The 15,440-nt window shown below is 51.6% G+C and overlaps 1 protein-coding gene and 1 pseudogene across 10 annotated transcripts in view; one reads left to right on the forward strand and one right to left on the reverse strand.

Annotated features, from left to right (window-relative positions):
- Positions 1-15,440, reverse strand: part of ERC1 (ELKS/RAB6-interacting/CAST family member 1) — a 2,156,751-nt gene that overhangs the window by 1,244,902 nt on the left and 896,409 nt on the right. The gene's annotated exons all lie outside the window — the stretch shown is intronic.
- On the forward strand, positions 7,735-7,874 carry LOC144779805 (5.8S ribosomal RNA; annotated as a pseudogene).

A 15,440-nucleotide genomic window follows, 5' to 3' on the forward strand; every position in this document is an offset into this window, starting at 1 on the left:
GAGGAGGCTGACTCTCACCTAATGTCTGGTGGGAGGGAGACTTTTCTTCCTCTCCAATACTCTCTGTCTGAGTGGAGTGATCCATTGTTTCAGGCTTCACAACACAAAAATCTGTTTGAGTTTGGGCTGTGACCATCACAGCCCCACTAACCTTTTCTGGAAGGCCTACCATTTTGGAATGGGTTTCTTGTTCAACCTCAGCCCAGGCTGAGATCTCTACATCATTTCCCAGTAGACAATCTACAGGCAAGTTTGTAGACACTGCCACTCTCTTTGGGCCGGTGACAACTCCCCAGCTGAGATTTACTACTGCCATGGGATGATCATTCTGCACTCCATCAATGTTAGTCACCTGATAGGTGAACCCAGGTAAAAGTTGTCCTGAGGGGACTAGACTCTCAGTCACCATAGTGATGCTGGCCCCTGTGTCTCTGTAGGCTTTAATTTTCTGGCCATTGATGTGGGGCTCTTGTCTGTACTTTCCCAAAGTGTTGGGACAAGCAGTGAAGTTGGCAAACCCCATGCCATTCTCACAGACAAGAGTAGCTGTGGGAGGGGGCCTTGGTAGGCCAGAGTCCACCTGAGTTCCCAAAGTAAACCCAGTCAAATTCTTGGGGGCACTCCCACCACCTGGGGGATTACTACTAACAGTAACAGGAGGTCTGGGAGTATTACTTGGGGAAATGTTTTCCTTTTTGTTGGCCCTTGGGCAACTGCTGTCAGTCTTCCAGTGGCCAGGCTGTTTACAGACATAGCAATAAGGTTTCTTTTGGTTAGAGGACGTGTTTTGGGACCCGCCCCCACCATTGGAGTTTTGGGGCCCTGTGGAGGAATTGTCTTTTGATTTATCCCCACCTTTCTCTTGAGGCTTGGTAGAATCTTTCTTCTGGTCACCACCCTGATTTTTAGGCCTAATCCTGGTTCTGACCCATTTGTCTGCCCTCTTACCCAATTCTTGTGGAGAGGTCAGATCAGAGTCCACCAGGTGCTGGTGTAGAAGCTGGTTTTGACAATTACTAAGGATCTGCTCCCTCATAATCAAATTATACAATCCCGTAAAGTCCTGTACTTTGCTGCCCAGTAACCAGCCCTCCAGAGCCTTAGTAGCACAATCTACAAAATCAGTCCAGTCCTGAGTCTGTGTCTTATGGGTATCCCTGAACATCAACCTGTACTGTTCAGTGGTTAAGCCAAACCCATCAATCAGAGCACTCTTCAGGACAGTGTAATTGTTAGCATCCTCATAACTAACTGTGAGGAGCTTATCTCTACCTTTTTCTGAAAAGGAGAGCCACAAGATTGCTGCCCACTGACTTTGGGGTACCTGCTGCACTTTGCAAGCCCTCTCCAAAGCAGTTATCCATTTGTGGATGTCATCCCCATCTTTGTAGGGGGGCACAATCTTACTCAGGTGTCTATTGTCATAGGACCTGTCTTTATCCTTAGGGATATTGCTGCCAACAGTGGGTTCTAACCCACTCTCTCTATGCTCTCTAGCACAAGCAAACTTCTCTTGGCCAAGGCAACTTCTTACCCCTCTCAATCCTCAGAGCAGTCTCTCTCATTTTTGCCTCATGTTCCCTTCTCTGAGGAGGGCAATGAAAGCCACGTGAAGCATGAGATTGGAGAGAGTCGCTGGAGTGGGATCTGCCTCTTCTCTGACTTTGGTTAAGCCCACTTGGGGGTCTGTATGAGGGCTGCCCATACTGACTCCCATGTATGCTAAAGTTAGCCTGACTAAGTCTTCTGACTGGGACCTGGCTGTTTGTCTCAAGATCAGAATCATCTTCTTCCACCCACTCTTCTTCCTCATCTGGTACTGGAGTATCAGCATTATCATCTGAGGAGGGCAAGACTTCATCTACACTGCCTGTGTCACCTGTCTTAGGTGGCTATTGAGCATCATACTCTTCTAAGAGCACAACCAGGAACTTGAGGATAGGGTTTGAACCCTGTTTTAGCCTTCTAGAAGTACACAATTGTCTCAATTCATGGAAGGCTAAGGCTTCATACCTCAAGGGATCTACTTCTGCAGGCAGAGAACCACTGGGGTTCACTGTCTGAGACATGTTTTCTAGTGAGGTGTGGTGTTGCACCTACCTACACTATTTGTTTTCCTACAGAACCTTTCTAGGAGTTGTAGTCAGGGTGTGCTAGGCCCAGGCTCTACAACAGCTAAGCTCAGTAGAACTTAAATATACTAAGACTTGTTTTTATATGTACCTATAGGTAACTATGTGATCTTTCAAATGATGTCTCAAGATTACAAGTGGTAAAACAACAGCAAGCTCTAATCCCAACCGCTGCACACCAATGTGAGAAGTTGGCCTGGTATATGATGTTCACTATTCTAGTGAACACCTTGCACCAGTCCAAACAACCCTTATGGTGATGGTTGTAAGTCAACCTTATAGACCAGCTATCCTAGTGGTAGCGTGGACAGAACAGTCTTAGGCTAAAAGACTCTTGAGGGCGTGTAAAGCCAGCTGTTTTACCATATGTAACCCCTTGAATATCAAATGAAAGGACACCACACAGGATATATATATAAAAGATATATGTATTTATTCACTAACACACTCCTCTGAACTCTTTATGAGATCAGAGGCCAAAGCACATAACAAGTTACTTAATCAGGATACGTTAAGTTGCACAATTTACAGTTAGGCCTTAGGGGCGAAGCAAACCATATATTAAGAAAGTGGTATAAGTACTACGTCAAGAGAAAAGGGAAGGCCTAGGGCATCGCTGGGGCTACACTATCTGAACCTTAGTTTAGAAGTAGGAGGCCCATAGGCGGCGCGTGCAGAGTCTTTACCCACACGCGAGAGTCAATGTAAAGTCAATGGGAACTTAGAAGTTAGATAAAAGAAGGATTTAGGACACTTCCGGTTTAGCTAGAAGGAAACAACTAAAAACCTAGACACTTGGATCATCAATACCCTTGGGAGCACCGAAGTACTCGCGTTACCTCACTCACGGACGGCGGGTGCATAGGTGTGAAGATGTGTCGGGTTTCGCCGTTGAAGTCTATGGAGCCTGTGAAGAAAGATGCTGCAGGCGACCAGGAGGAAGATGTCCGGGTGGATCCAAGGGTGGATCGAGGATGAAGAGGACCTGAAAGCAGAGGGAACAGAGTCTGGGTCACTAGCCAGTGACCGGGTGGAACCAGGAAGGAACCAGACGACATAGAGGAGCAATCAGGTGCTGTCTTGAAGCTTGTCTCTTCAGCCACGCGGACCAGGAGGCGTCGAGGACGACCAGGTGCTGGAGGCGAGCTGTCCCACGAAGGTTCTCGCAGATGGAGGGGTCGACTGCCGGATTGGAGTCATTAAGCCTTGGCAAAGGCAACCCACGCAGGATTCAAAGAAGGCTTCTGGTGCAGACCAGCAAGGTCTGAGGTGCCTCACCTTTGCAGGGAGGCAAGGGCCAGTCTGGAGCAACCAGACCAGCGAGTTGGTTCAAAAGGATTGTCGTCACAGAGGCTAATAGCCAACGGGCCAGCAACCGGACAACGCGTCGAGCAGAACACAAGCAGAAGGGCCCCACGCAGAACTCGTGGAGTGTGGAGGGCTGATCTTCAGCAAGGTGGAGCTCGGAGTCGGGGTTTCCCAGTCCCAAGTGCACAGCTTCGAGGATGCCTCAGGGGCTGCACAGTTAGCAAGTTGCAGGCTTTTCAAGGTGTCCGGTCCCACGTGTCTCGTCGCCTCAACGGATCTCAGCTATGCTGCAGACGTGAAGAGAGGGTCAGAGAGGTCTGGAAGTCTGGGTCTTGTCAGGCTCTGTGCTCGGGTTCCGGCGGGAACGTCGACAAAGCAAGCCGTTGATTTGCTGGATGGTGCCTGGTTGCCCAGGGTGGTCACTCCTTGGCCGCAAGGGAGATTCTTCAGTCTTCAGCACGTCGTCGAAGGTCCAGAGTTTCGTATCAAGTTTCAGTTCAGGATCAAATCTAAAGTCCAAGGACACAGCTCCTACCTTTATACAGTTAAAAGGGGCTGGATTCGTTCCTAGGTCCCTCCTATGGGTGGGACCAGGAAGGGGGGTGGTTACACCCCCTTTCCTTTGTCCAGTTTCGCGCCAGAGCTGGTGCTGGAGTGCCCCAGCAACCGGTTTGAACTGGGGTATGCCTGGAGCACCGTGTGTGCTCCAGGCAGTGTCTCATTCTATTCAGCCCTCCCTGTCCCAATACACAAAGTCCTGTCTGGGGTGGTGCTCGCACCTCCCCAGGCAGGAAACCTATTGTCCAAGCCTCCCTGACTGGAAGGACTCCCAGCAGCAGGAGGTCAGACTTGTGTCTGTGGCAGCAGCATCCATTTTGTGATGCTGGGGCTCTGGTTAATTTTAACCGGGTACAGTAGTTTCAACATGTCTTCTCCCTCTAGAAGGGTGGAATGCTACCCCCGTCGCCATAATTGGCGGGGGTGGGGGGGGGGGTGGTGGGTAGTATTCCAAAGCGTATGACACCTCACACGACATGTTTGGATAAAGCCAAACCAAAGTTAGCATTAACCGCGAGGATTATAATGCACTTAAGAGTATATGGTATGGCAATATCATAGAACAGCTATAAGGACATGGTCCCGAAAGCTGCAGACAGGCTGAGCTCATGCTAGAGCACCATCTCACACATAACCAAGCACGCATAGTGAAGTAGTGTGGCTCACTGGAGTGAAGTAGTGTGGCTCACTGGTTAGAGGCGGCAGACCCGAGAGCAGAGGACGGCCTGGGACCAGGGTTCGATTCCCGGCGCGGCAGGTTTCTGGACCAGGGTCAGCGGACTCGATAATTCTCTCGCCTCGGTGCCCACTCTGATCAGCGATCACACTCGGCAACTCTGGGCATTAGCTTGCCTCATCTTCACTAACGGCCCCACCAGACCGCCGGGGATGCCTGGTCTCACCCTGGAGATACCCATTAAGGGACCATCTCTCAGGGAAGCCAGGAAGGGTTTCGCAGCGGTTGAAGCGCCGTGGGACCCTACGGGTAAGTAGTGCGCTATATAAATGCCTATACATATAAATGCCTATACATCTGCCTCCAGGATTGTCAAGGCCTGCCATAGGAGTGACTTATAGGTTACTATGTGTCTATATATAAGGTAGGTATAGGGATAGGGATACTATACCTAAGCAAGGGGTGATTACATGACCTTGCCCCAGCTGAGTGATCAGCCAGTTGTGTCAATTTAGGTGGCCAGCCAGGGGTGGCATAATATATGCTGCAGCCCCTGGTAGGCCTTGGGTGCACCCTTGCCCTCGGTACCTATGGTACACTATACAGGGGCTCACAAAGATGACCCAATATCCAATTTGGTATGTACCTACAGTACATGGAGTCCATTTTACAGAGAGAGCAGATAGCCTGGGGTCCTGAATAGCAGGGCCACGGCATGGCAAAGTGCCCGGGACGGGCTCCATGGTTCCCGGGCAGTCCTCCCCTGGGCGTCAGGGACTCCCTCCTCCAGCCCAACAGCATGGCAAAGTGCCCCGGATGGGCTAAATGGGTCCCGGGCAGTCCTCCCCCGGGCGTCCGGGCCAGAGAGCTCCGGTGGTCCTCCCCGTGCCTGAGGCCCAGCCGTGGTCCCCGAGCCCTGACCTACGTGGGCAGTCAGGAGCCCTACCGCGAAGGCTCAGGGTGGGCGGCTGGGAGTCCTTTCGATGCCGGCCATCTGGTTGCACCTTTCCCCTCGGCCATCTAGTCGCACTCAATGCTTTCCAATGGAGCGACCAGATGGCCGGGCTACCCTGGAAGTCCCGATGAGGTGCCATTCGCCTCCCCGATCCCAGCAAGGGCTCCAGGAGGTCGGGCGCCTCCGCGCCCCTGGTCCCCTCCGTCACTGTGCGCGTGGGTTCCAAGAAAGAGGTTTAGCCTTCCTCCGGATTACTAGGGGCAGGGAATGCCCGGACACTCCTCCCCGGCTGGTGGTTCTCCACAGAGGACCAGATGGGCTATGCCTGGGCAATACATCCCTAGGTGTCTGGGGCTCCCTCCTGCAGGCCAACGGCATGGCCGAGTGCCCGGGACGGGCTCCATGGTTCCCGGGCAGTCCTTCCCCGGGCGTGCGGGGCTCTCTCCTCCAGGCCAACGGCATGGCTGAGTGCCTGGGACGGGCTCCATGGGTCCCGGGCAGTCCTCCCCCGGGCGTCCGGTGCTCCCTTCTCCAGGCCAACGGCGTGGCCGAGTGCCCGGGACGGGTTCCATGGGTCCCGGGCAGTCCTCCCTCGGGCATCCGGGCCCGAGAGCTCCAGTGGTCCTCACCGTGCCTGAGGGCCAGCCGGGAACCCCGAGCCCTGCCCTGCGTGGGCAGGCAGCATCCCTAAGGCGAAGGCTCGGGGGTGGCCAGCTCGGAGTACTTTCGATCCCGGCCATCTGGTCGCACCTCTCCCCTCGGCCATCTGGTCGCACCCAATGCTTTCCTATGGGGCGACCTGGAAGTCCCGATGAGGTGCCATTTGCCTCCCGTATCCCAGCCAGGGCTCCAGGAGGTCGGGCACGTTTGCGCATAGGGTCCCCTGAGCCTCGCGGTGCGCACAGGTTCCCAGAAAGAGGGGTAGCCTTTCTCAGGATTACTAGTGACAAGGTACTCTGGGACCCCTCTCGGCCTAGCGGTCCTCAGCCCGCAGCTGGACGGGCCAGGATGCCGTCCCAGCCCTGGGTCCGTCCCTGGGCCTGCCGCGTGGACCCGTGGAGGCGTCCCCTGCGCCTCCGGGCCTGGGAGTCCCGGCTGGGTCCAGGGCCCCCGGGTCAGGTGCTCGGGCCCTTAACGGCTGAGCGGCCCAAGTGACTGACGGTGCCAGCCTGAAGCCCTCGGCCGTCTCCTGAAAGCACACACCGTAGGCACAGGGCCCGGTTCTGCCCTGGCGCGCCCCGGCCGGCAGAGCAGTCCGCGGCCACAAGGGGTGCTTGGGTGAGGCCCGGGACTTCGAGGCCCTCTTCCCTCCCGGGGAGGGCCTGACCGACATGTGAGGGACTGGGGATGGGGGGCGACCCCTGTCCCTCTCTGAGACTGAACCCAGGTTCACCCGGTACAACATCCCCTCGGGTGGGGGGAAACCGAATGGCAGTGCATCCCCGGGCTGGTACCACCCCTCCCTTGAAAGGCCCTGGCCCCAGCTGGGCCATCCCATGCCCGAGTCCCGGCCCAGCCCGACCGGGTTCCGGGCTACCGGGGACTGGCAGGGCAGCCTGGAAGAGAAGGGGCCAGTGGCCTGTGAGGGGACCTTGGCTCCTCTCGGTGGGAGGCGTGTGGGATGGGGAGCCACCTGGCTCTTCCCTTCCGGCGCCTCTGACCCAGGCGAGGATGGTGGTGGGCTAATTGCCAGCCCGCCGGCATGGCTCGGGCCGCCCGGCGACAGACGGCTGACGTTCAGGTGGAGCGACCCTCCCTCGTTGCCAGGTACCCGGTTTGACCAAGTTCCGTGCGGCCGGGCCGAGGGGTTTTAAGACTCGTGTGGTCCCTCCTGGTGTCCCCGGGAGGGACCGGCAGCTGCGGGGCTGTCTGCTCCCGTCACACTGGGAGCCCCCTTCCTCGCCCATGGGTGGGTGGGGGGAAATCCCGGGCCGAGCACCTGGCAATGTTTTTTTCTCCCAATGGTGCAGTCCGACTCCCAGAGGGGAAGCCTTGGACGGGGCGCCCGGGCCGTCTCGCAGCGCGGGCGGCGGACCGACTGCGTCGCTTTCCTCCCGCCCCTCCTGCACAAGCAGGTGGGCGAACGTTTTCGAAAATTTGCCTATGACTCTTGCCGGTGGATCACTCGGCTCGCGCGTCGATGAAGACAAGAATTATTGTGAATTGCAGGACACATTGATCATCGACAATTTGAACGCAACTTGTGGCCCCAGGTTCCTCCCGGGCTACGCCTGTCTGAGGGTCGCTCGATCGTCAAACGCCTCAGGGCTTCCCCGGGACGCGGCTGGGGCCGTCGGAGGGTTAGCTCCGCTTCCCCTTCGTCCCCCCCACAAGGTCAGACTCCCCGATCGCCCGTGGCAGGGTCCCTCGCCGGGTCCTGCCGCGGAGGTACGCCTCCGGCGTGCCTGGCCCCCGAGAAAGGGGCCCGGCGACCGATCCGCCCCGGGACCTGTCCTGGGGCACCTGACTGCGTGCCGTGCGTGGCTGTCTATGGTGTTCGACCGGCTGCCCGCGCGTATGTACCTTGGGCGCCCACCTCCGCTCTTCCAGATGCGATCCCCGGCAACTCCTGCGTCATTCTTCCGACTACGACCTCAGATCAGATGTGGCGACCCGCTGAATTTAAGCATATTACTAAGCGGAGGAAAAGAAACTAACCATGAATCCCCCAGTAACTGCGAGTAAAGAGGGAAGAGCCCAGCGCCGAATCCCCGCCCGGGGCGGGCGCGGGAAATGTGGTGTACAGAAGACCGACTCCCCGGCGTTGCTCAGGGGGCCCAAGTCCTTCTGATCGAGGCTCACCTCACGGACGGTGTTAGGCCGGTAGCGGCCCCCGGCACGCCGGAATCGGGTCTTCTCGGAGTCGGGTTGCTTGGGAATGCAGTCCAAAGGGGGTGGTAAACTCCATCTAAGGCTACATATGGGCGCGAGAACGATAGCCAACAAGTACAGTAAGGGAAAGTTGAAAAGAACTTTGAAGAGAGAGTTCAAGAGGGCGTGAAACCGTCGAGACGTAAACGGGTGGGGTCCCTGCAGTCCGCCCAGAGGATTCAACACGGCAGGAAGGTCGGTGGCACGGGAGTTCCGGATCCCCTCCCCTGGGACCGGCGCCCGGGCCCTACCCGGCCCCAGCAGGGCGCATTTCCTCCGCGGCGGTGCTCCGGGTCAGCTGGGGAAGGCTTTGGGGTGGCAGGTGGTCCTCTGCTCCGGCGGAGGGTGTTACAGCCCACTGGCAGCAGCTTCGCAGGGGCCGAGGAAGATTCTACCACCTCCGTGCCCTCCCCCGGGCACCTGTCTCCGGCCACCCCTCGGGGTGCGCCGGGGCAGTTGAAGGGTTGGACGGGGCTCCTCGCGCGACTGGGACGGACTGTTCTCAGTGCGCCCAGACCGCATCGCGCACCGGGCGTGGAGGCCCATGCCGGGCACCAGGGGTCTGCGGCGATGTCGGTTACCCACCCGACCCGTCTTGAAACACGGACAAGGAGTCTAAGAAGTGCACGAGTCAGAGGGCCGAGCGAAACCCTGTGGCGCAATGAAGGTGAGGGCCGGCGCGCCGGCTGAGATGGGATCCCGCCACACTTCCAGCGGTGGGCGCATCACCGGCCCGTCTCGCCCACTCCGTCGGGGAGGTGGAGCATGAGCGTGCATGATAGGACCCGAAAGATGGTGAACTATGCCTGGGCAGGGCGAAGCCAGAGGAAGCTCTGGTGGAGGTCAGTAGCGGTCCTGACGTGCAAAGCACTTGAACATGGGTCAGTTGATCCTAAGAGATGGGCAAACGCCTTTCGGAAGGGACGGGCGATGACCTCCGTTGCCCTCGGCCGATCGAAAGGGAGTCTGGTTCAGATCCCAAAACCCGGAGTGGCGGAAACGGGCGCGGAGTCCAGTGCGGTAACGCAAACGATCCCAGAGAAGCCGGCGGGAGCCCCTGGGAGAGTTCTCTTTTCTTCGAGAGAGGGGCCCGAGCCTTGGAAAGCGTTGCGGTTCCGGCGGCGTCCGGTGAGCTCTCGCTGGTTCTTGAAAATCCGGGGGAGATGGTATAAATCTTGCGCCGGGCCGTACCCATATCTGCAACAGGTCTCCAAGGTGAACAGCCTCTGGCATGTTGGAACAATGTAGGTAAGGGAAGTCGGCAAGTCAGATCCTTAACTTCGGGATAAGGATTGCTCTAAAGGCTGGGTCGATCGGGCTGGGGCGCGGGGCTGGGCGCGCGCGGCGGTGCCTCCCTCTGGGGCGGCGGCAACTCTGGACACGAGCCGTGCCCTTCCTGTGGATCGCCCCCGCTGCGGTGGTTGCCTCTCCCCGTGCCCCCTCCTCGGGGGCGCGGGGCTGGCGTTCTGCCTCGGCCGGCGCCTAGCAGCTGACTTGCATCGCGAAGGCCCGAGACTGGTGTTGACGCGATGTGATTTCTGCCCAGTGCTCTGTTTGTCAAAGTAAAGAAATTCAATGAAGCGCGGGTAAACGGTGGGAGTAATTATTATATAGTAACTATTCTCGGTTGTAGTGGCCTTTACCTCCCAGTGGTCCCGCTGGTAACTGCCTCTGTAGTGCTAGACTCTGCGTAGAGAAGCATATAGAGACAGGCCAAACAAGGTTCTATCATGGCAGCGAGCGTGATAGTGAGAAATGTCGAAGCAAACTAACCCAATTCCAGATGGGGTAGTTCCTGGAGAATAAAAACCCCGTTAAGATGGCGTAAGGAGGTGCTGTCTTTCCCAGAAATCATTAACCTCCTCACTGAATTTGACAAACCAGCACCCACTTCAAACAATGCAACAAGCAACAACGATTCAGATCACGATATAGGCCTTAGTTCACCCTCCGTAGCAGAAGGCACAACAGTAGACCTCAGCAAATCTATCAAGCTTGTGGCCAACTCAGCCAAGAATGACACTGGTACAGCAAACTTTGAAAATGTTCCCAATGTATATGGGGTCAGCAAAGATGTAATAACAAAGAAAAGTGACTACACAAAAAAATTCACTATTTGGAAGTACCCAAACGAAAAATATAAATGTGACTAGTGTGGAGACATAATGGGAACTTTTAAATAACTGAGAAAACATGACTCCAACAAGCAGAAAGGCTTCTATCTTAAAACGTACTGCTCAAAATGTGACAAAGAAGCTGAATACCACAATATTTCATGCCATTATGCCAAATGTAAACGAAGACCTCAAAAAGGAGAGCTGCCATTCCTGTGCAGCTTCTGTGACCTCAGATTTGGAACAAAAAATTGGTGATGCTCGGCATGCACATCCAGGAGCGCAAAATGAGGCTACACTAGCAGCTCTAGCAAGCAGCAAACCATCAAAATTATGGTCACAGGAAGAAATACTGCTACTAGCAGAATTGGAAAAAGTATATGAAAATAGGAGGAATATTAATGCGCTGATGGTCCCACATTTTGACAATAAAAACAGAAAACAAATTGCAGAAAAAAAGAAGAGATAACAGCAAAAAATCCGCAAAAGATGTTCTGCAAGCATCAAATGTTTCTGAAAATGACTCTTGCGATGAACTAGAGGTTACAATGGAAGTAACAACAGAAAAGCGCAGAGACTTTATCAATCTCAAACATGCGTAAAAAATCAAAAACTTTGATGAGCTGGAAGACAGAATCAAATTCATCCAACAGCCACCTACTACTCCACCCAGGGGTCCCCCTCCCCCTCGTCTTCACAAGATTTGAGTTGTTTAAACGAAGGATATTTTATGGCTTCTCTGGATAGAGAAGATGCGTATTTCCACATACCTATCCACCCCAAACAGCATGATTTACATAAGGTTATGCGATTATAACACGTTCTTTATATTTATATGTACTTTCGTATATATAATATGTCTATAAGGCTTACATATCCATGTATGGACATTACTATGCATGTCTCTTTAGTTCTTATAACTCATGTTTTAACTTTGAAGGTTTGCATTTTCAAGCCTCTGTTAACAAATAATGGATGCAATTGGGAGTTTATCAGCACAAGTCTCCCACCATCCGCAACCGACTGTATACTCGGTATACTGCTTGCTACTCTGATTCAGGCATGTGAATCTATGAAAGATACCCCAATACTGAATAAGAAAACAAGTTACTTACCTGTAACTACGGTTATCCAGTATTGGTATCTTTCATAGATTCACATGCACCCACCCTCCTCCCCGGAGAGTCAGTTCTCTGTTTTGGGATACTTATTTCCCACTTGTGCTAACGAAAATCTGAGGAGAACTGGCTCTGCAGAGAGGGTTCTAGAGGGTGCTGATAGATGATTGGTTGTGACCAAATTCTTGGTTCTTTTAGCATAATGATGTAGATAGGCTACTAAGATCTAGGCCTCTTCTTTTGGGCCTACTACTGTTATATACCTTTGGTACAGCTTCTTTATTTACCGTGGGACTCCCGCCTCGGCGACGGGGAATGTTTCAGGCATGTGAATCTATGAAAGATACCCCAATACTGGATAAATGACATTTATATAATCATAACATCTGGTTGCACTACTACTACTTTGGGCGACAATTTTCAGAATGGGGTATCCCAAACCAATTGCTCGACATGATTAAATTGTTGTATACTAACCCCTGGGTCCAGATCAAAGTCAGAGACGGCAGAAGCACAACTTGCTGATTTGAAACGAAGAGTGGTCTAAAACAAGGTTGCGTTCTGGCTCACGCCTTTTTAATCTTTTTATGGCCGACCTACCATTACACTTTTAAAAAGTTAACGCCCATTCATCTACCTTCTTAGGCCAAGATATCAAATATCTACAATATGCTGACAATACCATTTTATTAAGGTTTACAAATAAATACCAAGGAGACTAAAATAATGACGATAGGTGGTACAAAAACAGATAAGAAAGAATGGAAGATTAATGGGTTACATATTGAAACTGTGAAATATTATAAGTATCTAGGAATAACATTCGACGATCATCTGTCTTTTGGACAGCATTTCACTAACCTCAAAGCAAAAGCGACAGGCTTGTCCTTTGCTTTTAGAAACTTGAGGGATAGTTGTCTTGTCCAAACCATGAATATCTACTAACAGTTATGAAAGCAAAGCTGATCCCTTCTTTGGCTTACGGTTCAATGATTTTTCGTGGGAAAGATGCGAAAATCCTTGATGACCTACAAATAAAAGTATTTAAATCTGTCTTTGGGGTCCCTAGGTATATGTGAGATTGGAATTTGGTCTGAAAAGGCAATCTCTGATACGGCAATCTGCCTTTTTAAAATGGTTATACTCCTTGTTTCGTTCAGATCAGGGTACCCTTGCAAACCAATGTGGGTAGGAGATAATGAGGTGTGAGCATGCTAGGATTTGGAGAGCCTATCTAAGAGAGAATTTAAACAATTTTAAATGTCCGCTCTTTGAAGAAAAAATCAGGAGTAAAGCGGTTTACAGGCAGATAATAAATCATTCAGTCACTCTTCTATCTAATATTTTAGATAAGGATGAGCTCGCAAAAAAGAGTCACTCCTGGTCAGTTATTAACTCATTTATCAAATTAGAACCTCAATCCTATCTCATGACCCATTTAAAACCATTTTTAAGGAACAAATTTATGTTGTTACGGTTTGGGAGATATCCCTCAAAGGACGGAATCCCTACATGGGAAAAAAACTGGTCCACAAAAACTGTAGGGTATGTGGTTTCTATAATGAATCTTTAATACATATCGTAACTATGTGCCCTCAGCTGTTAGAAGAGCGTAAGATTCTGTTGAAACCCATCTTTAATGAATTAGGGGTAAGAACATGTTGACAAGCTATTATAACCAGTCTCACTAGGAACATGCCACCCCGGACCACACAATTTGTAAAGTTCATTTTTATTGTATAAAAGAAGCTACTAACCAAGTGCGATTCCCAACATCAATTGACTGCCTAGACTGTTAATGATTGTTATTGCAGGAACATGTCGCTAAAGACAATAATGCGAAAACGTAAATTGTTCCTTTAGTCTTGTGTGTGACCCTGAATCTGAAGTTCTAAAAGGTTTTAAATTGTTTATAGTAATTGGGAAAACAAATTTGAGATTCTTAAATGGTTTTAAAAAAATGTTTTTAATTGTTCACAACAACTGGTCATATCTTAACACATGCAACATTATCTGTATTATATGGGACCGTTCTGCAAAGGAGAAAACAATTTATTTTTCACAACAGTTTTGAAAATGTCCTCCAGTCGTTAGATTCTGCACAACTGCACTTTAATTATCGCTGCTAAATAGAAGTCTTTGCACAACTGAACTTCAATCATCGATTGGCACAGGCACTTTTAATCATTGCTGCAGGGTTACTTCAATAACCCCAGTATATATAGAAATTAAACTGCAATCCCCAACTTGCTCCCCCTCCTGGGTTTCCAGGATTCAACTGATTCTTTTTAGTCCAGTGTCCTAGCTGTAGCATTTTGAGAGTCCCCAACGTTTTGGGTTAAACCATAGTATCTCATCCAGCTGCCCCATTTTTAGGGGACCGTCTACTTTTATATGCCAACCCTTTCTGCAGCCATACCAAGATCCATACCTGCTTCCACTCTTGTAGTGTGGGAATTTCCTGTGTGCCCCAGTATCGTGCGATGTCCCACTTGGTCACCCCCAAGCCCAATGCACTAAAGAGTAGCCGAGGGACGTCAATGTCGCATGGGATACCCAACAGGATAAATTCAGGGTCTAGTGGAAGGGAGATTCCACTAGACCCTGAATTTATCCAAGGATTGCATTCAGTTCTTCGATTATCGCCTGCAAGTATGCCCCTATATGTGGACAGGCCCAAGCCATGTGAAGAAAATTGCCTGGAGCAACCCGCCAGCGCAGGCACTGGAGCGACTCAGCACATCCCATTTTGTGCAGTTTTTCTCTGTCTTAGTAGACCTGAAGGAGGATTTTTAATTGGATGAGACAGAGTTAGTCAGTGATCGCAACCTCTCTAGGGTGCATCAGGGCAGCTCCCCAGTCTACATCTTCCATATCCCCCAGGTCTGCCTCCCATGTCCCCCTTACTTTGCCCAGGGTATCAGGCATATTGTTATTGATTGTTTTATAGGTGACGGAGACTGCCTTGGTTGTTAGCTCCTCCTGAAGTAGTCTACCTTCAAGTGGTGCATGTTCTGTGAATTCAGTGTCCTTTATGCCCTCAGTTCACCATGCATGTTGCAGTTGGGAAGCGTGGAGCTGAAATTCTGTCTGTAGGGCAGAGAAGGGTTTGAGTTGACCTTTGGCTGTGATATCTTCCACTGTGGAAATTCCGAGTAGGTCCCATGCTTCGAATCTCTGAAGCCTATTCTGTTCTTTGAACCAGGTACACTTCCACGGAGGGGTGGGCCTGGTTTTTTTGTGCCTTACCCAGTACCATGGTGATTCTATCCAATACCGCTAAGGTGACTCCTGTTGCAGGGAGCAGCCTGTGGGTCCTTTTCTCTCCATACAAGTAATGTAGGAATGTGTTTAATGGTAATGTCTCTCGTTCCAGTCTGTGAGTGGGATGGTCCTCTGGTGCATGCATCCAGTCATTTATCGGTATAAGGTGGGTTGCCCAGTAGTATGTCCCAATGTCCGGAAGTGCCAGTCCCCCATTGTATGGATTACGTTGTAGTGACTTTAGGGCAATTCTTGGGTGTCCTTACAACCATAGGAGTGCAAGGAGTTCAGATTTGATTTCCCTAAATATCGATGTGGGGAAGGGGTGGTGTGTTTTGTAATGCATAGAGGAATTGGGGTAGAGAAATAATTTTTAAACATGGATAATAATGGTAAGTGGTAGGTTTCGCCATCTGTCCGCATCTTGTTTAAAGTTTGATAGTA

The sequence above is a fragment of the Lissotriton helveticus genome, chromosome 1_1 (genome assembly GCF_964261635.1).
Source record: "Lissotriton helveticus chromosome 1_1, aLisHel1.1, whole genome shotgun sequence".
In the NCBI taxonomy this organism is placed as follows: Eukaryota; Metazoa; Chordata; class Amphibia; order Caudata; family Salamandridae; genus Lissotriton; species Lissotriton helveticus.